This window comes from Balaenoptera borealis (genome assembly GCF_965194805.1).
Source record: "Balaenoptera borealis genome assembly, chromosome: 8".
In the NCBI taxonomy this organism is placed as follows: Eukaryota; Metazoa; Chordata; class Mammalia; order Artiodactyla; family Balaenopteridae; genus Balaenoptera; species Balaenoptera borealis.
In genome coordinates this window covers 34,561,781-34,582,627 of record NC_138865.1, presented here as the reverse complement: position 1 = coordinate 34,582,627, position 20,847 = coordinate 34,561,781, and the positions used below count along the sequence as shown (strand labels likewise).

The window sequence follows — 20,847 nt, the reverse complement described above, 5'->3', positions numbered from 1 at the left end:
CCCTCAACCTGGGTACCCTACTTCCCTGATAATACGTGTGGTAAAACAACAGCTATTTCCAGCCAGGACAAGATTTACCACCCCAGTGTAGACAGTTTAAATAAAGCATTAGCAGCTAGTATTCTTAAATGGAAAGATGAGTTAATAATCCCAGCCAGTTACCTTTCACGATCCTTCCTTATCTTGGTCTATCCTTCATCCCTGGACAGGAGATTCAAAGTTGTTTGACTCTCAGTACACTTTAAGGGGAGTAACTGAGGAGTGGCAACAGTAAGAGAGCTGTATCAGCTGTTTGGCCCTTCTCTTTTAAAACAAGAGTGAAATCTTCCTGTTGAAAAAAATCATAAAGTACTGGGACTTCCTTGGCGGCGCAGTGGATAAGACTCCATGCTCCCAAATCAGGGGGCCTGGGTTTGATCCCTGGTCAGGTAACTAGATACCACATGCCACGACTAAGAGCCTGCACGTCACAACTAAAAGATCCCACATGCCGCAGCTAAGACCTGGCGCAGCCAAATAAATAAATTAATTAATTAATGTTTTTTAAAAATCACAAAGTACTAAATATTCTGATAAAATTTACAACTGGTAAGTATATTTTATCGTTTTTGTTTAAATCGAATGGATATGTGCAAGCATTCTCCTTATACTTAATCACACATCCTGAATTTTCCCAAACAATTCTAATTTCAAATATTCTGCTCCATTCCTAAGAGTAACCCTTATAATTGTCAGATGCATTTATTTGCTTAAAATACAGGTAAAACATTCTCTGAAATCTGGATTCTTGATCTCCAAGAGCTTAATAAATTCCAGGAAGAAATACCTACACAAATAACAATACTAAGATTAGTATGAAATAGAAGTAGATGTGAAACTGAGTTTTTTACAACCATAAGTTCCTTTTGTGATCTTTGATCACAGCATAAAACAGCATAAAATTTATCATCTTAACCATTTTTGAGTGTACAGTAGTGTTAACTATATATATATATATATATATATATATATATATATATATATATATATATACACACCTTGTTGTGTAACAGATCTCTAGAATTTTTCATCTTGAAAAACTGAAACTCCCCCCAATCAAGATAGATATTTTCATTACCACCACCATTTATTTTCTGTTTCCAGGCAATTGGCTACTTTAGATATGTCATAATTGGAATCATACATTATTTTTTTGTGACTGGCTTATTTCACTTAGCATAATGTCCTCAAGGTTCATCCACATTGTAGCATAGGACAGGGTTGCTCTTTCTTTCTTTAAGACTGAATAATATTCTACTCTACATATATACCACATTTTCTTTATCCATTCATCTGTCAATAGACATTCCACCTCTTGGCTATTGTGAAAAATGCTGCAATGAACATGAGTGTGCAACTATCTCTTCAAGAGCCTGTTTTCACTTCTTTTGGATAAATACCCAGAAGTGGGACTGCTGAATCATATGGAAGTTCTATTTTTAATTTTTTAAGAAACCTCTATACCCTTTTCCATAGCAGCTGCACCATTTTCCATTTCCCTCAACAGTAAGAAGGGTTCCAATTTTTCCACATCCTTGCCAACACTTGTTACTTTGTGCATGTGTTGGAGGTTTTTTTGTTTTTGATAGGGGCCATCCCAACAGGTATGAGATACCTTATGGTGGTTTTGATTTGCATTTCCCTAGTAATAGTGATGTTGAGCATTTTTTTCATATGCTTGTGTGAGATCTTAAAAAAATTATATCAATATACGTGTGTGTATATTTAGATATACACAGAAATATATATTATATATATCTGCCGCCAGTTTTTGGCACAGAGTTCCTAAAACCCTTGCGATTTCCTAAGTGATAAGAACACTAGGAGCATCTTTGATTCTAATATTTGGTCTCTGACCCTGGTTCCTGACACCAGGATACCAAATCCCTTAGAGTTTCCTGGGTAGCAGGAGAGTCTCTTGTTCTAATGAGGTGACTCTGGTGGGCTCCACGATGTGTATGGTCCCCAGAAAGACCAAGCCATATTAGAAGTCTGAAGTTTCAGCCCTGCCCCAAATTCTCTAGAAGAGAGAAGGGCTGGAAATGAAATTGATAATTGATCATGCCTAAGTCAGGAAGCCTACATAAAAATCCTAATAGTATGGGGTTCAGGGAGCTTCCAGATTGGTGAACACAGAGGTGCTGGGAGAGTGGTGGGCCCAGAGAGGGTGAAAAAGCTCTGTACTCCTTCCCACATACCTACCTTCTGCATCTCTTCCATGTGGATATTTGTCTATATCCTATGTTACATCCTTTTATAATTAACTGGCAAAGAGTAAGTAAACTATTTCCTAAGTTCTGCGAGTCACTCTAGCAAATTAATCAAACATGAGGCAGGATCGTGGGAACCTCTGATTTATAGCTGATCGGTCAAAGCACAGGTAACAACATGGATTTTCGACTGGCATCTGAAGGTGGGGTGGGTAGTCTTGTGGGACTGAGCACTAACCTGTGAGATCTGACACTATCTCTAGATAGATAACGTCAGAATTAAATTGTAGAACACCCAGCTGGTGCCACAGAATTGCTTGGTGTGGGGAAAACCAGAAAGGTCAGAAGTGAAGTGTTCTGTGTGAGAGTAAAGGAGACAACACAGGAGGGAACACTGGGAAATATCTTCCCAATACAATCTGTTGGCCATTTGTATATCTTCTTTGGAGAAATGTCTATTCAAGTTTTGCCCACTCTTTTTTTTTAACATCTTTATTGGAGTATAATTGCTTTACAATGGTGTGTTAGTTTCTGCTGTATAACAAAGTGAATCAGCTATACATATCCATATATCCCCATATCCCCTCCCTTTTGCGTCTCCCTCCCATTGGACTGTTTATTTTTCTGTTGTTGACTTGTAGGAGTTATTTATATATTCTGGATATTTAACCCCTTATATTAACTCATTTATCGAATACGTGGTTTGCAAATATTTTTCCGATTCCACAGGTTGCCTTTCACTCTATTGATTCTGTCCTTTGATGAGCAGAAGTTTTTAAGTTTGATATAGTCTCATTTGTCTATTTTTGCTTTTGTTGCCTGTGCTTTGGTACCATACCCAAGAAATCACTGCCAAGTCCAATGTCATGAAGCTTTTCCCCTATGTTTTCTTTTAGGAGTTTTATAGTTTTTGGTCTTAACTATAGGTCTTTAATTAATTCTGAGTTAATTTTTGTATATGATGTAAGGTAAGAGTCCAACTTCATTCTTCTGTTCCCCCCCGAGCCAAGCCCTTTTCCGGCTTTTTTTTCTTTTTCCTCTTTTTTGCTATTGTGGTTCTGTTTTACTTTCTGGTTGTTGTTTCATCTATATTTTTATTTTTTTCTAACATATCTGTTAGTTTTCTAATCTTATTTTATTTTTTACTCTCTTGTTATTATTCTGCTCCGTTTTTTCTTTTTCTTTTTTTTCTTTTTGCAGCCCTGCACAGCTTGCAGCATCTTGGTTTACGAGCCGGGGGTCAGGCCTGAGCTCCTGCGGTGGGAGTTCCAAGTCCAAACCACTGGAAAAACAGAGAACCTCAGACCCCAGGGAATATTCATCAGAGTAAGGTCTCCCGAAGGTCCTCATCTCAGCACCAAGACCCACCTCTACCCAACAGTCTACAAACTGCAGTGCTGGAAGCCTCAGGCCAAACTGTTCCTGTCCAGTAAGACAGGAAAACAATCCCAACCATCAAAAAAAAAAAAAAAAAAAAGACGACAAAAAAAATATGTCACAGCTAAAGGAGCAAGGTAAAAACCTACATAACCAAATAAATGAAGAGGAAGTAGGCAACCTACCTGAAAAAGAATTCAGAGTAAGGATACTAAAGATGAGCTAGAATCTCAGAAATAGAATGCAGGCACATATCAAGAAAATACAAGAAATGTTTAACAAAGGTCTAGAAAACAAAAGAACAAACAAACAGAGATGAACAACACAATAACTGAAATGAAAAATACATGAAAAGTAATCAATAACAGAATAATTAAGGCAGAAGAACGAATAAGTGGGCTGGAAGACAGAATGGTGGAAATAACTGCCGAAGAGCAGAATAAAAGAAAAAGAATGAAAAGAAATGAAGACAATCTCAGAGACCTCTGGAACAACACTAAATGTACCAACATTCAAATTATAGGGGTCCTAGAAGAAGGAGAGAAAAAGAAAGGGTCTGAGAAAATACTTGAAGAGATTATGGTGGAAAACTTCCCTAACATGGGAAAGGAAATAGCCACCCAAGTCCAGGAAGCATAAAGCGTCCCATACAGGATAAACCCTAGGAGAACACACCAAGACACATATTAATCAAACTAACAAAAATTAAATTCAAAGAAAAAACATTAAAAGCAGCAAGGGAAAAGCAACAAATATCATACAAAGGAATCCCCATAAAGTTATCAGCTGATTTTTCAGCAGAAACTCTGCAGGCCAGAAGGGAGTGGCAGGATATACTTAAAGTGATGAAAGAGAAAAACCTACAACCAAGGTTACTCTACCTAGCAAGGATCTCGTTCAGATTCGACAGAGAAATCAAAAGTTTTACAGACAAGCAAAAGCTAAGAGAATTCAGCACCACAAAACCAGCTTTACAACAAATGCTAAAGGAACTTCTCTAGGCAGGAAACACAAAAGAAGAAAAAGACCTACAAAAACAAACTCCAAACAATTAAGAAAATGGTAATAGCAACATACATATCAATAATAACCTTGAATGTAAATGGAATAATGCTCCAACCAAAGGACACAGACTGGCTGAATGGATACAAAAACAAGACCCATGTATATACTGTCTACAAGAGACCCACTTCAGACCTAGGGACACAAACAGACTGAAAGTGAAAGGATGGAAAAAGATATTCCATTCAAATGGAAATCGAAAGCTAGAGTAGCAATACCCGTATCAGACAAAATAGACTTTAAAATAAAGACTGTCACAAGAGATAAGGAAGGACACTACATAATGATCAAGGGATCAATCCAAGAACAAGATATAACAATTATAAATATTTATGCATCCAACATAGAAGCACCTCAATACATAAGGCAAATGCTAACAGCCATAAAAGGGGAAATCAACAGTAACACAGTAATAGTAGGGGCCTTTAACATCCCACTTTCACCAATGGACAGATCATCCAAAATGAAAATAAATAAGGAAATACAAGCTTCAAATGACACATTAGACCAGATGGACTTAATTGATATTGATAGGACATTCCACTCGAAAGTGGCAGAATACACCTTCTTCTCAAGTGCACACAGAACATTCTCCAGGAGAGATCACATCTTGGGTCACAAATCAAGCCTCAGAAAATTTAAGAAAATTGAAATCGTATCAAGTATCTTTTCTGACCACAACGCTGTGAGATTAGATTAGACTTTTTGAATTGCAGGGAAAAAAACCTGTAAAAAGCACAAATACAAAAACAGTGCACTACTAAATAACCAAGAGATCACTGAAGAAATCAAAGAGGGAAAAAAAAATACATAGAAACAAATGACAATAAAAACACGATGACCCAAAACCTACGGGAAGCAGCAAAAGCAGTTCTAAGAGGGAAGTTTATAGCAATTCAATCTCACCTCAAGAAACAAGAAAAATCTCAAATAAACAATCTAACCTTATGCCTAAAGCAACTAGAGAAAGAAGAACAAAGAAAACCCAAAGTCAGTAGAAGGAAAGAAATCATAAGATCAGAGAAGAAATAAATGAAACAGAAACAAAGAAAACAGTAGAAAGATGAATAAAACTAAAAGTTGGTTCTTGAGAATATAAACAAAATTGACAAACCTTTAGCCAGACTAATCAAGAAAAAAAGGGAGGATGCAAATCAATAAAATTAGAAATGAAAAAGGAGAAATCACAACTGACACTGCAGAAATACAAAGCATCATAAGAGACTAGTACAAACAACTCTATGCCAATAAAACGGACAACCTCAAAGAAATGGACAAGTTCTTGGAAAGGTACGATTTTCCAAGACTGAACCAGGAAGAATTAGAAAATATAAACAGACCTATGACAAGTAAGGAAATTGAAACTGTAATTAAAAATCTTCCAGCAAACAGAAGTCCAGGACCAGATGGCTTCACAGGAGAATTCTATCAAACATTTAGAGAAGAGCTAACACCCATCCTTCTCAAAATCTTCCCAAAAATTGCAGAGGGAAGAACACTCCCAAATTCGTTCTATGAGGCCACCATCACCCTGATACCAAAACCAGACAAAGGCGTCACAAAAAAAGAAAATTGCAGACCAATATCACTGATGAACATAGATGCAAAAATCCTCAACAAAATATTAGCAAACAGAATCCAACGATACATTAAAAGGATCATACACCATGATCAAGTGGGATTTATCCCAGGAATACAAGGATTCTTCAACATACACAATCAATGTGAAAGACCGTATTAACAAATTAAGGAATAAAAACCATATGATCATCTCAAGAGATGCAGAAAAAAATCTGACAAAATTCAACACCCATTTACGAAAAAAAAAAAAAAACTCGCCAGAAAGTAGGCATAGAGGGAACCTACCTCAACAAAATAAAGGCCATATATGACAAACCCACAGTAAATATCATTCTCAATGGTGAAAAACTGAAAGCATTTCTACTAAGATCAGGAACAAGACAAGGTTGCCCACTCTCACCACTATTATTCAACATAGTTTTGGAAGTTTTAGCCACAGCAATCAGAGAAGAAAAAGAAATCAAAGGAATACAAACTGGAAAAGAAGAAGTAGAACTGTCACTGTTTGCAGATGACATGATACTATACATAGAGAATCCCAAAGATGCCACCAGAAAACTACTAGAGCTAATCAATGAATGTGGTAAAGTTGCAGGTTACAAAATTAATGCACAGAAATCTCTTGCATTCCTATTCACTAACAACAAAAGATCAGAAAGATAAATTAGGGAAACAATCCCATTCACCATTGCAGCAAAAAGAATAAAATACCTAGGAATAAACCTACCTAAGGAGGTAAAAGACCTGTACTTAGAAAACTACAAGACAGTGATAAAAGAACTCAAAGATGACACAGATGGAGAGATATACCATGTTCTTGGATTGGAAGAATCAATATTGTGAAAACGACTATACTACCCAAAGCAATCTACAGATTCAATGCAATCCCTATCAAATTACCAATGGCATTCTTCACAGAATTAGAACAGAAAATTTCACAATTTGTATGGAAACACAAAAGACCCAGAAAACCAAAGCAATTTTGAGAAAGAAAAACGGAGCTGGAGGAATCAGGGTCCCCCACGTTAAACTATATGACAAAGCTACAGTAATCAACACAGTATGGTACTGCCACAAAAACAGAAATAAAGCTCAATAGTACAGGATAGAAACCCAGAGATAAACCCACGCACATATGGTCACCTAAGTTATGACAAAGGAAGCAAGAACATACAATGGAGAAAAGGCAGTCTCTTCAATAAGTGGTGCTGGGAAAACTGGACAGCTACATATAAAAGGACGAAATTAGAACACTATCTAACACCATACACAATAATAAACTCAAAATGGATTAAAGACCTAAATGTAAGACCAGACACTATAAAACTCTTAGAGGAAAACATAGGAAAAACACTCTTGACATAAACCACAGCAAGATCTTTTTTGACCCACCTCCTAGAGTATTGAAAATAAAAACAAAAATAAACAAATAGGACCTAATTAAACTTAAACGCTTTTGCACAACAAAGGAAACCATAAACAAGACAAAAAGACAACTCTCAGAATGGGAGAAAATATTTGCAAACGAAGCAATGGACAACGGATTAATCTCTAAAATATGCAAACAGCTCATGTAACTCAATAGCAAAAAAACAAACAACCCAATTAAAATATGGCTGGAAGACCTGAATAGACATTTTTCCAAAGAAGATGTACGGATGGCCAAGAGGCACATGAAAAGATGCTCAACATCACTAAATTATTAGAGAAATGCAAATCAAAACTACAATGAGGTGTCACCTCACACCAGTCAGAATGGCCACCATCAAAAAGTCTACAAACAATAAATGCTGGAGAATGCTTTTGTACTGGGAACACTTCTGTACTGTTGGTGGGAACATAAATTGATACAGCCACTCTGGAGAATAGTATGGAGGTTCCTTAAAAAATGACAAATAGAACTACCATATGACCCAGCAATCTCACTACTGGGCATATACCCTGAGAAAACCATAATTCAAAAAGAGTCATATACCACAATGTTCATTGCAGCACTATTTACAATAACCAGGACATGGAAGCAACCTAAGTTTCCATCGACAGATGAATGGATAAAGAAGATATGGTACATATATACAATGGAATATTACTCAACCATAAAAAGGAATGAAACTGGGTCATCTGTAGAGATGTGGATGGACCTAGAGTCTGTCATACAGAGAAAAGTAAGCCAGAAAGAGAAAAACAAATATTGTATATTAATGCATACATGTGGAATCTTGAAAAATGGTACAGATGAACCTCTTTGCAGGACAGGAATAGAGACATAGACGTAGAGAAAGGATATGTGGACATAGTGGTGGAAGGGGAGGGTGGGATGAATTGGGAGATCCAGATTGATATATATACACTACCATGCATAAAATAGATAGCTAGTGGGAACATGCTATAAAGCACAGGAGTCTCAGCTTGGTGCTCTGTGACGACCTACATGGTTTGGATGGAGGTGGGTGGGAGGGAGATCCAAGAGGGAAGGGATATAGTACACATATAGCTGATCCACTTCATTGTACAGCAGAAACTAACACAACATTGTAAAGCAAGTATACGCCAATTAAAAAAAAAAAAGAAGAGTATGTTTGTCTTTTTACCAGTGTTCTTTCACTCCACCTAATGATTTCAAGGTCAATATGGTTTGTTGCATTTATCAATAGTTCTTTCCTTTATATTGCTGAATAGTATTATTCCATTTTATGGATATATGAAAATTTGATAATCCATTCACCTGGTCATGGACATTTATGTGGTTTCCAATTTTTGCCTATTACAAAGAAAGCTGCTTTGAACATTCATGTATAAGTCTGTGTGAGTATGTGTTATCTTTTCCCTTTGGTAAATACATAAGAGTGGGATCACTGGGACATGTATGTTTAGCTTTCTAAGCAACTGACAAACTGGTTTCCATGGTGGTTGTATCATTTCACACTCCTTATGGCAGGATATGAGAGTTCTAAATGCTCCACATCCTCCCCAACAATTGGTATGGGGAGTTTTTTAAATTTTTGCCTTTTTTATTGGTGAGTACCACACTGTTTTGATTACTGTAGCTTTGTAATATGTTTTGAAATCAGAAGTGTGAGGTCTTAGCTTTGTCTTCCTATATGAATTTTAGGATGTGTTTTCAATTTCTACAAATATGCCGTTGGGACTTTGATAGGGATTGATTGAATCTGCAGATCGCTTTGGGCACTACGGACATTTTAACAATATTAAGTTTTCCAATCCACAAACATGGAATGTCTTTCCATTTATTTGTGTCTTTGCTTTAATTTCTTACAGCAGCGTAAAACCCTAAGTTTTCTTTTTTTTTTTATGTTTTAGCTCCACAGAGTTTGTTTGTTTTTATTAATTTATTTATTCATTTATTTTTGGCTGCGTTGGGTTTTCGTTACTGCACGTCGGCTTTCTCTAGTTGCAGCGAGCGGGGGCTACTCTTTGTTGCGGTGTGCGGGCTTCTCATGCAGTGGCTTCTCTTGTTGCGGAGCACGGGCTCTAGGCACGCGGGCTTCAGTAGTTGTGGTGCGTGGGCTCAGTAGCGCCGTGGCATGTGGGATCTTCCCAGACCAGGGCTTGAACCCGTGTCCCCTGCACTGGCAGGCAGATTCTTAACCACTGCGCCACCAGGGAAGTCCAACCCGAAGTTTTTAAAAGACCATTTTGCTTCTCAAGCAAATTCCTACTCACTTATCAAATAAAAAAATCTATTCACTGAATACAATCACTATTAGCCATACTAACTTACTCTACATAGTTCAAAAACAGGTAGCTAAACAAGGATATTAATAGAGTCTTATTTACAAGGGGTAAATAAGAACATAGCAACAAGATCAAAATGATCAGTCCCTAAACTTTAATAATTAAAAACAAAGCCATGAGGTAATCATCTACATTGTAAATGTAGTATTAATATAGTTACAGTAACTCCTCAGTCTTTATTCTAACATCTAAACATTGAACTGCCACTTCTACTTTCCAAACCCTTTGGTAGGTACTGTGGAGTCAAAGTTAAATAAAATTAAAATATTTTCCATAAAGAGTTCAGCTAATTGTTCAGAGAATTGTTAATATGTGAAATAAACGGAAGAGAAAAAATATCACATTCATAATAGTAACAACAAAGATTAAAGTACCTATGAAAAAGCTTAACAAGTAAAGTGTAAGACACTGTATGGTATGAAATCTTAACACATTAATGAGCTACCGAAAAGAAGACTTGAGCAAACAAAAAGATATACCATGTTTGTGGACAGAAGAGCCATCATCCTAAAGATTATTTTTCTCCAGGTTAATTCATGTAAGTAACTAGCAGGATTTTTTGTTTGTTTATGGAATAGACAAGTTGATCCTAAAATTCATATGGAAAAATATGCAAGAATAAACAAACAGGAATAGCTGGAGGAAAAAAATTTTTTTAATGAGTTCTAAGAAGGAGCTAGCACTACCAGATTATTACTCCATTACTAATACAGAGTGTTCCTAGTGTCTGATAGACATATATACAACAGAAGTTCTGAAACAGACCCAGCCATATACAGGAACTTAACACTTGATAAAGATGATAAATCAAACCAGATGTCGAGTAAATAAATGGTATTAGGTAGCAATCTGAAAAAGTAAATAAAAGTGGTCCCATGACCTCACAGCAGAATAAATTTCAAATGGAGAAAATATTTAAATGTAAGAAAATGAAACATAAAATATATAACACATGATTTCTACTGCTAGCCAAGATAGAATAACAGGGACCAGATTTACCATTCCTCTTAAAAAAAAATTTTTTTAAACAGACAAAATACATTAAATAATGGTTTTCAGGACTCTGGATATCAGAGTATGGAGGACAGTGATCCCCAAGGCACAGTAAACAAAGAAAGGTGAGTCCTGCAATTACCCCAGCTTACAGCCACTGCACAGAGAGGGTAAACCAAGGCAGAACCCAGCAGACTCCATGTTGAGATGAAGCTGAATCCAGGGAAACCAAGCAGCAAAAGTTCATAGTACAGAGTACCAAAGAGAAGGAAGCTGCACAGAGAGGGAACCCTGGAGATTTGTAAAAACTCTCAAGTATTTGAGCATACAGAACACGCACGTTAGGAAACCACTGGAGCCCATCTGAAAGGATTACAGCAAACAGTGTCTGGCATTCACACAGGCTGGGAGAGCACTTGTTTTCCAGGCCATTTTGTGAAAACTCCTAAGTTACAGGGCATTGGATAAGACTCGGGAAGGTCTTGCCTCAATAATGAATAATTAGTCCTCAGCTGAATACTGATCCAGGCCCACCTAATAAACCATAAAAGCAAGAACTGAAAGTATGAAACTAGTAACTTAACTGCATCCCTGAACAAAACTCAAGAAGATTTATAAAAATACAAAAATATCCAGCATCCACTAAGGTAAAATTTAGCATTCAAAGATTGCCAGGCATGCAAGGAAGCAGAAAAGCATGACCCATTATGAAGAGACTACTCAGTGAATCAAAATAGACTCAGAACTGATGCACAAGTTAGAATTAGCAGAGAAAAACATTAAAAGTTATCATAACTGCATTCATATGTTCAGTTAGTAGACGAAAATATATGTCCACATAAAATATATGTCCACATAAAGTTATATATATGCACATATAAGTTTAATGTGATCTAGTCATACAATGGAATATTATTCAGCCATAAAAAGGAATGTAGTATGATACATGTTACAACATGGATGAACCTCAAACATTATGCTAAGTGAAAGAAACTACTCACAAAATATCAATAATAGTATAATCCCATTTATATGAAATGTCCAAAATAGGAAATCTATAGTGACAGAAAGTAGATTAGTGGTTGCCCAGGGCTGGGATGGAAAAGAAGGTGAAGGGAATGGGGAGTAACTGCTATTAGGTACAAGGTTTCTTTCTTGGATAATGAAAACGTTCCAAAACTAGATTATGAGGATAGTTGCACAACTCTGTAAATATACTATTTATCCCCTGAAATACTATTTTTTAAATATTTAGTATTTCAATACTACATAAAATGTACTATTACAAAAAAATAAGCCACTGAAATGTACACTTTAAATGGGTGGATTATATGGTATGTGAATTACATCTCAAAGGGCTATTATTTTTTAAATAGAGTAAAAAAATGTAGACATGGAAGATATAAAAAACACCCAAATCAAGCTTTTCTAAAAATGAAAACTACAATCTGAGATGAAAAATACATTGGATTTGATTAATGGCTGATAAGAAAATAGAAGAAAATATTAGTGAATTTGAAGGCATAGCAGTAAACCTATCCAAATGAAAGTGAGTGAGAGAAAAAAAAAATCCAAAAAAACTGAAAAGACCATCTGTGAGCTCTTGGACAGCTTAAAATGGCCAAATATACAGGTAATTGTATATTAAGGAGGGGAAATGGGCAGAAAAAAAATTTAAAGAAATAATGGTTGAAAATTTCCTGAATTGATAAACTCTTCAAACCCACAGCTCCAAGAAATTCAAGTCCTGAGCACAATGTGAAGAAAAATATGCCATAATCAAATTCTCAAAACCAGTGAGAAAGAGAAAATCTTAAAAGCAGCCAGAGGAAAAAGTACATATTACATACAGAGAAACAAAGATAAGGACATCAGATTTCTTGTAGGAACCGATGTAAGTGATAAGACAATAGAACAATGTCTTTACAAGTACAGAAAGAAAAAAGAAAAATGCCAAACTTGAATTCCATAATAAGCAAGAACGTTTCAAAAATGAAGGCTATAAGAGGCTAAAAGAGACCCAACTATAAGAAATGTTAAAAAACAAAAACAAAACAAAAAAAACACCATCCTTCAGGCAGAAAGAAAATGATACCTTTTGGAACTCTGGATCTACACAAAGGAATGAAGGGCACTAGCAATGGTAACTATATGGGTAAATATATACGATTTTTCTCAATTATATCTCTTTAAAAGATGATTGTTTTAACAAAAGTAATAACAATATATTGGGCTGGCCCAAAAGTTCATTTGGGTTTTTGGTAGCGTGTTATGGAAAAACCCAAACGAACTTTTTGGCCAACCCAATATTGTGGGGTTTATAATATATGATATGTGTGAGTAAAATGCTTAAGAACAACAGCATACAGGCCAGGGCAGGAGAAATTAAACACATGAGAATTCCTTAATAGCTTTGTTGAGTTCAACTATGACTTAAAATCCAGAAGCCGTAAGAGGAATGATTAGCAGGTTCACCTACAAACTTTGCATGGCAAACACACATCACAACCACAACTATAAGATAATCAAAAGGCAAATGACAAATAGAAAACACATTTGTAAATCATCACAGATAATAATTTCCCTAATAATATACACAGGGCTCCTGGAACCAATCCCCCACGGACACTGAGGGACAACTGTATTTACCTATCCAAAATATCAAGTTTATGGGAATTCCCTGGTGGTCCAGTGGTTAGGACTCCACGCTTTCACTGCCAAGGGTCCGGGTTCAATATCTGGTCAGGGAACTAAGATCCCACAAGCCTCGCGGTGTGGCCAAAACCAAAAAACAATACAAAACCAAAAAACAAAATATCAAGTTTAAAAAATTATAAGACGGTACTTTATGAGGGGACAAAGGGGATGAAGAGAGGTTATTCTAAATAGCACTTATATTTACAACCTAGAGACCATGATAGGAATCCAATGCTTGGCTGGGGAGGGTCTACAACCTCTAAATATTTCTACCAATTTTATGGAAATCAATGTACATTTTCCTCAGGAGAGGAGCCACAAGGAAATACATTATTATATAGGCATAAAATAGAATAATATGCATCCAAAAGAGATACATATTTAGACACATACTTAGGACAATGAAAGATTCTGCTATAACATATGAAGTGGAAAAAAGTAATGATAAAATTACTTAGTGTTTATCTTATTGATATAAAAATATATCTCTCTATAGAGATATCTATGTATACAAATATACACTGAACAATCTAAAAGGCTAACTGTGGTACTCATTAATGCTGTTCACCTAACAGGCACATTCTTGCTCCTCTGTGGTTGGGTGGGACCACATGGTTAATTCTGGCCAATGAACTGTGACGAAAATGAGCATTTAATTGTTGATCAAGACCCTCCACAGCATTCTTTTCCCCTCTGGCACAGGGACCAGCAATATTAGAGACCATTGTTACTTATAAGCCTAGGTTCCCAAACAATTACAAGAAGCAGAAACCCCTGCCAACCCACAGTGGCTGTGAAACAGAAACAAGAATTAAATCTTTATTTTAAACTGCTGGGAATGGGAGGGGGCTTGCTATTACAGTATAACCAAGCCTAAACTAACTGGTAGAGAAAACACCCTTGCTAGTAGCATCACTGATCTTTTTCTTTATGTGTTGTCTTTTTAAAAAATAATGAGCACCTATATCTTAGAAACTTTATTTGGAGGTGGAGGACAGACATAGGTTTTAGCATGGGCCTTAGCATGGAGCATACACTGACTAACCCAGAGGCTATTATCATCACATCTTAATCTAGAGCATCTTGAAAGCATGGCCCACTAGGATCCTCCAGCTCGCTTTATTCCAATTCTGGGCTCAGTGAGCAACCTAAGAGCAGTGAAAAAAAGCAAGGTAGAGATCAGTGGGAATAATGGACCATAATTTGCATGAGAGGATACAAACATACAGACATCTGTATACACATATATACATATATTTGTAAATACATAGAAAACCTCTGGTAAGACATAAGAGGTCAGCTTTGTCAACTGATTCTGAAGAGGGGAAATAGGCAGCTAGGTGACAGGTGAAAGTGGGAATCTTACTCTGTGTTGTTTACTCTTTTGTATCTTTTAAATTGTGAACCATGTGCATGTATTATCTATTCAAAAAATAAAGAAAAGAAAAAACATAAAAGAAAAACAAGCAACTCTAGTTGAAGAGTATACTGAGTGTTCTTTAGTGGGCCATATTTCAAAAACAGAAAGCCTAATAAAGGGGCTTGCATGGACCAATGATAAATGTGTCAGGAACCCAGGATCAGGAATGCACCTCAAGAATATGGAACAGGATTATAGGGCAGGAAACATCACCAGCACTAGTTTTTCTAATAAGTTCTAAAAGCTGCCCACTCATATTTAGGAAAATGATGAAAAACTATTTCTAATATCTCCAAAGTCAAGGCATTTATTACTGAATCTTGATCCCCTGTGAAAGCTTCAGCATTGTTAAAGTCTACCTCTCACAAGATTAGCAGTATGACTATTTTCCCCCTCTGTTAAATAGACTGAATTATTTTTTCCAAAGAAAAATGAAAAGGAACTATGCAAAGCTTTAATAATATGGGAAAAGCATCCAAAAGGCAGGAAAATAACTCTTACTTACACAAGGTAAACTGTGATTTCCCTACTTTGTGTAACACTTTGTACACGCATATGATACATTGATTATAAACTCTTGAGCAATTAAATCAGTAGATTTATTTATCTTGAACCACTCATAAGAGTACCTAATGCTTGTTATCTGGCCTTATTGGAAATAAATGACATAAGGTGGCTGACTTCACATGTATGCATAAACTCCATTTAGCTGGGGGTGAGGAGTTCTTGGAAATGGTACTTGCACGGAATCTATAGTGTCCAAGGAGATCAGTCCTGGCGTTCTACATTGGCAATGGCTCAGCTCCTTCCAGTCACTTCACATTCACTGAAGTCAGGATTGTCTCTGGCCATAATTCTTCTAGATGCTAATCACAACTGTTAGTTAAATCTCCAAGCTACAGTGATCTTTATAAAGCCTTTCATAAAAATCCAAGAACTTCCAACTATCCTTAACTGCACACAGATCTTTACCTAGTTTCCTTAAACAATTCCTTGCAAAGGCTTCATTAAGCTCGCATCATAAACATCTAGCTTAATACTCTCCCATTGGTTCTTTCTAACAAACCCGCCCTGTCACGTGTGTGCCTCTTCCCAACATTTGCTATCAAAATTGCCTCACCAGGACACAGCACAGTGACAATAACACACTCAACTTGGGATAATGGTTGAGGGCTAAATAGCTAAAAAAAACACTAATAGCACTAAGAGCACACAGAAAAAATTTAACCATACTATGACCGACTGCAGGAGTCACCACTCCCTACCCTCCCCTTCTCAGCACACATTCCAATTATACCAACCTTTCTTTCAGGACTTTCTCCCATCTGCAGAGCCCATTTGGGCTGCCCTCACAGCACTTCAAAATTATCACTCACCCTCTGAGCTACTAGTGTACAAATATCCCAGCCCCCTTCCATCCTCACGTATTCTACACTGGCTCCCAGATTTCCCCTGTGGGATCAAACTACAGCTACCACAGTAAGTAACTTGCTTGCTAGTGAGCTGTCTATGGCCTGCACCTCCTGATCCTCTCACTTACCTACTTCACTTTGAGAGTTGCCTGGTACCATCTCCTAAAGAAAGTACTTGCCTTGGAATCCTTGACTCAGTCTGTTCTGGGGGAATCCGAAACAAGACATTGACTGCAGTTTTATATATGCCTATTTATTCTTAGTAAAATGTTTTGAAGACAATATAATTACAACAAAGCAGCACTGCATATGGTTATGTTAAATGGGGTGTGTAAAAGGCACACAAAAGAAATTGGCATTATTTAAAAATTCCTTTTGTGGCATAAAACAAAATTTATTAATCCTTTTCAAAAATCTCTATATTAGAATAATACTCATTTTCTGAAATCATTTTAAAATACAGTCCTTAATCCAAAGCATGGATTTTTAAAAAAAATCCAAGTTTATTGCTTAGCCTTTGGAATAGCCAACATTTTTATTTTGGAAATTCGCAGAAGTGTTCCACAAGAAAAAAAAAATTCCTTTAGCACTGTGCCTGGAAATGATTGTGTTCTGAATCCACAAATTTAGCCTCTAAAAATGTATTTGTTCAAAATAATCTGAATAGGTCCTATTAAATAAATAACGTTTTAAGGTTTATCTTCCTTTTCCTGCCCTCTTGAGTAAGAGAGATTTCACTAAATAAAGTATTTTTCCATTTTGGAGCAAAGTTATTATTTAATTCAGGTTAACTGCTGAATACAAGAGCAGGACAGGTCGGGGAGGGGGGTATCCCATGCTGGGATAAAGTCTATCCCCAATCCCAGCAATCACCCTACACACATACAAATGCCACCACAGTAGTAGCAATGGTACTGTCAGGAGGAAGGAGAAAGCAGAGACTACTGTGTGTTACCGTCAAGAACAGTTCCTGCTAGTTCTGCAGGGGAAAATAAGGGAATCATTTAAAACACAGCTCAAGCCTCCTTTCCAAGGATCACATTCATTCAGACGCATCTATCTTTGAGTGTCCATGACATTCACAGATAAGTTCCTCTATGTGATACAGAAGATATATAGATATCACCCAGTTCCGTGTACTAGTGTCACTTCCCAGAGATCCGGGGTCAACTATGAAATCTCTATCGCAGCTCTTGCAGCACCCATTGCAAGGATGAGACTATAATACACACTCAGACATATCCTGAGTGGATTTTTACTTCAAGCCCTTTTAGTCACAATAGTTTAAAATTAGAATATAATAGTGGAGTTAAAATCCCAACCTCTGTTGTGTTTGCTAGCTAAATTCTAAGCTTTTTTGACAGTACACTGTCAAAAAGGAAATAAATGAATGTTAAGATGCTTGTTTCATGTATTAGGCGCTTCCAAAAAGCTACCTAATGACAGCAGTACAATAAAAAAATTCTAAGAGCAGATTGAGAACAGCTCCCAAAAATGTAAAACCATAATGTTAATTCTGCTACACATTCGTGTCAAAGCAATTCTTCCTCAGCACCTATAAAAGAATGTGAAAATCAGAATGCTTTTCAGTTTAAAAGTCACACATGCCAAATATAGTTCTTAAAATATTTAGCCATCTTCAGTGTCTCCAATTTAAGAAGCAATACTCAACATAAAAGGTGCTCTATAATTACTTCTTACCAATAAATAAGGTATTCTTAAAAATAAAATGAAGTATCTCATTTTAAGTTATGTCCTGTGGGATACTTTGACATTGAAATTAGTAATACAGAATTAATTGGAATTCAGACCTTTCACTTTGGCTCTGTGTTAGTAGAGATATAGTTTTCAGGGTATTATTAACTATATGCATATATTCATATCATACATATATATGATTAGTTATATATCAAAATGAAGCTTTTTCTCATTTCTTTTAAAGGTTAAAACATACACACACACAAACACACACACGAGAAAGACACCATAGGACAGATCATTTTGACCACATATTGAAAAAAATAATTCACTTTGTGTAGGAATTATCAAGTAACATTTCCATCACAAATTTCTCTCAAACTGACACTGTTTAAATTAAGAGAGCAAAATTACATAATGACTGATTCCTTCACTGCCTGTCTTCATTGAGATGATGACTTAAGAGTGTATGCCTTCTCAATCTTTCAGTAATAATGAGCATGTTGTTATTAAATCTTCATATCCCCTCCTCCCTTCCTCAGTAATACTTGGTCCACTGCCTTGTTCAAAGTAGTTGCTCAATAAATATTTGTTGAATAAATTCCATAGCACAATCCATACGAATACAAATGAGGATAAATGAGCAAAATGCAGAGAATGATTCAGCTGAGATGGTCCTAAAATAGAGGACTTTGCAGAATTCATAATCTGTAATGATATTATAACATTACGGATTGGGTATAAAAAGATCAATGTCATAAATTGCATAGCAGTGCCAAGAAAGTAATTTTACTGTCAAATTAGAACTTGAAGGAACAACAAATATCACTGACATCAGGAACAAGATGTTTTTTGCCTTTGTGAAAAGTACACTTTCGACCAAATTTTAATGGTATAAAAGTAAACTACCTGAGAAATGAAATCAATATGCGATTATTATGCAATTAGAATGAATTTACCCTGCCTAGCTTCCTCAGCTTTTCAGACTCAAAGACAATGGGACCAAATCTTTGAAATGACTGGTGAATAAAGGACTCTTAAGAGAATTGCTCCTCTAGAATATAAATTATACTAAGAATTAAAACTGCTGAATAAAAGATGAAGAGGATAAAGTCAGAAAATTTTCAATTGAAAATAATAAGTATATGGGGCCATTCAGATTTGTTCTTTTGGTAAATGGCCTTGGTTGAGGAACCTGAAAATCAAAGGGAATCAGAATATTTAAAAAAAATTTTTTTTTTAAATAGGATACAAAAGAACTCTCCTGTTCCCAAAGTTCAGGTTGGCATTTCATGAGATTTCCCTCTTACCAAAAACAGTAAGTGAGATATATACCTGTCCACTAAGCAAAGGAATGCCTAGAAATAACTAAAGTAACCTGGGGGGAAAAAAATCAAGAACAGCTGTCATAACAACTCATTCTAAGTATCTTTTCGGCAAGCACCTACAAAAGTGAGATTTAATTAAAATAAAAATTTAGTATTACCAAAAATATCCACCATCCAAAACATAGCATTCATAATTAACCCCATAAAATATCACAGAAACTACTTCCAGCATCACCTGTACACAGAAACCAACAGAACTTTTCTTTCATGTAAAGACAGATTTCAACTTAAGTCGTAAACATATGAAAGATACTCTACAGTTATAGAAAACTAAAACTGCTACCTAAGACTAAAATTAAGACAAGCAAACAGGAAGAGACGGAACCAAGAATCACAACTAACAGATTAAATCCACAGTTTTAAAATCATCAAAGAACTGCAAAGTAGAGTCAATGATCTGAATACCTTTGTTGGAGCAGTATCCATGAAAAGCTATAGAAAAAAGAGAGAGAGAGAAGGGCGTAAAACTTTCAAATAAACTAGAGAATTCAGATGAGATGTACAAATTCCAGTTAAATAACCTTGTGTTTCAGAAGTTAAAATCAATTTTATTTTGGAAATTGTTTTCTAAGGTAATCCCTGGCTAATATGGTAGTCAGCACTTATACAAATTAAGTGACTAACCAACCTTGGAAGCTAAAAATCAAAAACTGTAAAGAAACAGTATTTGAAAATTGGTTAGCTCCTGCTGCACCACTTTCTTCGTCTCCATACAATCTCTCCACTTTTGGCCCAGAGTAACCCCTGGACCTACTTACCTCACTCATAATGGTACCTGACCTAAGGGAGGATTGGCTTTTAAATACTCAGATAAACCAATCTACCCATGTTTTCATTTCTTTTTAAAGACAATTATAAAAGTAATTTTAATGTGAAGGACCTTAAAGGACTTACTAAGATTGAAATAAAAAATATTCTGTAGCTAGGATGGGAAGAAAATCAAAATACTGGCTACTAAAATTATTTTTTCCCAGTGTAATAAAAAAAATATATTTAAAGATATCATTTCTTATTTATCTTATTTTCTAACTCCCACCCCTTCCAAATAAATTGGGTCTCTGTGCCACACATTAAACATTAGAAAGGTCTTTTGAAAGGTAACTTGTTTTACCCCAAACAAACAAACACCCTGTCTGCCAGTAATATGCACCACCAGTATCAAAGCTTTTGGATCTGTGAAATACTCTTTTAAAACGGATGTACTAGGGCACAGT

General features: G+C 35.9%; 1 protein-coding gene and 1 long non-coding RNA gene across 8 annotated transcripts in view; both read right to left on the bottom strand.

The window, feature by feature from the left end:
* LOC309633037 overlaps positions 1-19,960 on the bottom strand; it is a 29,187-nt gene extending 9,227 nt beyond the window's left edge. The window contains exon 1 of the long non-coding RNA XR_014247264.1: positions 163-19,960. This is a non-coding gene — a long non-coding RNA (uncharacterized lncRNA). The remainder of the gene's footprint in view (positions 1-162) is intronic.
* CDC14B (cell division cycle 14B) overlaps positions 1-20,847 on the bottom strand; it is a 105,439-nt gene that overhangs the window by 73,342 nt on the left and 11,250 nt on the right. The gene's annotated exons all lie outside the window — the stretch shown is intronic.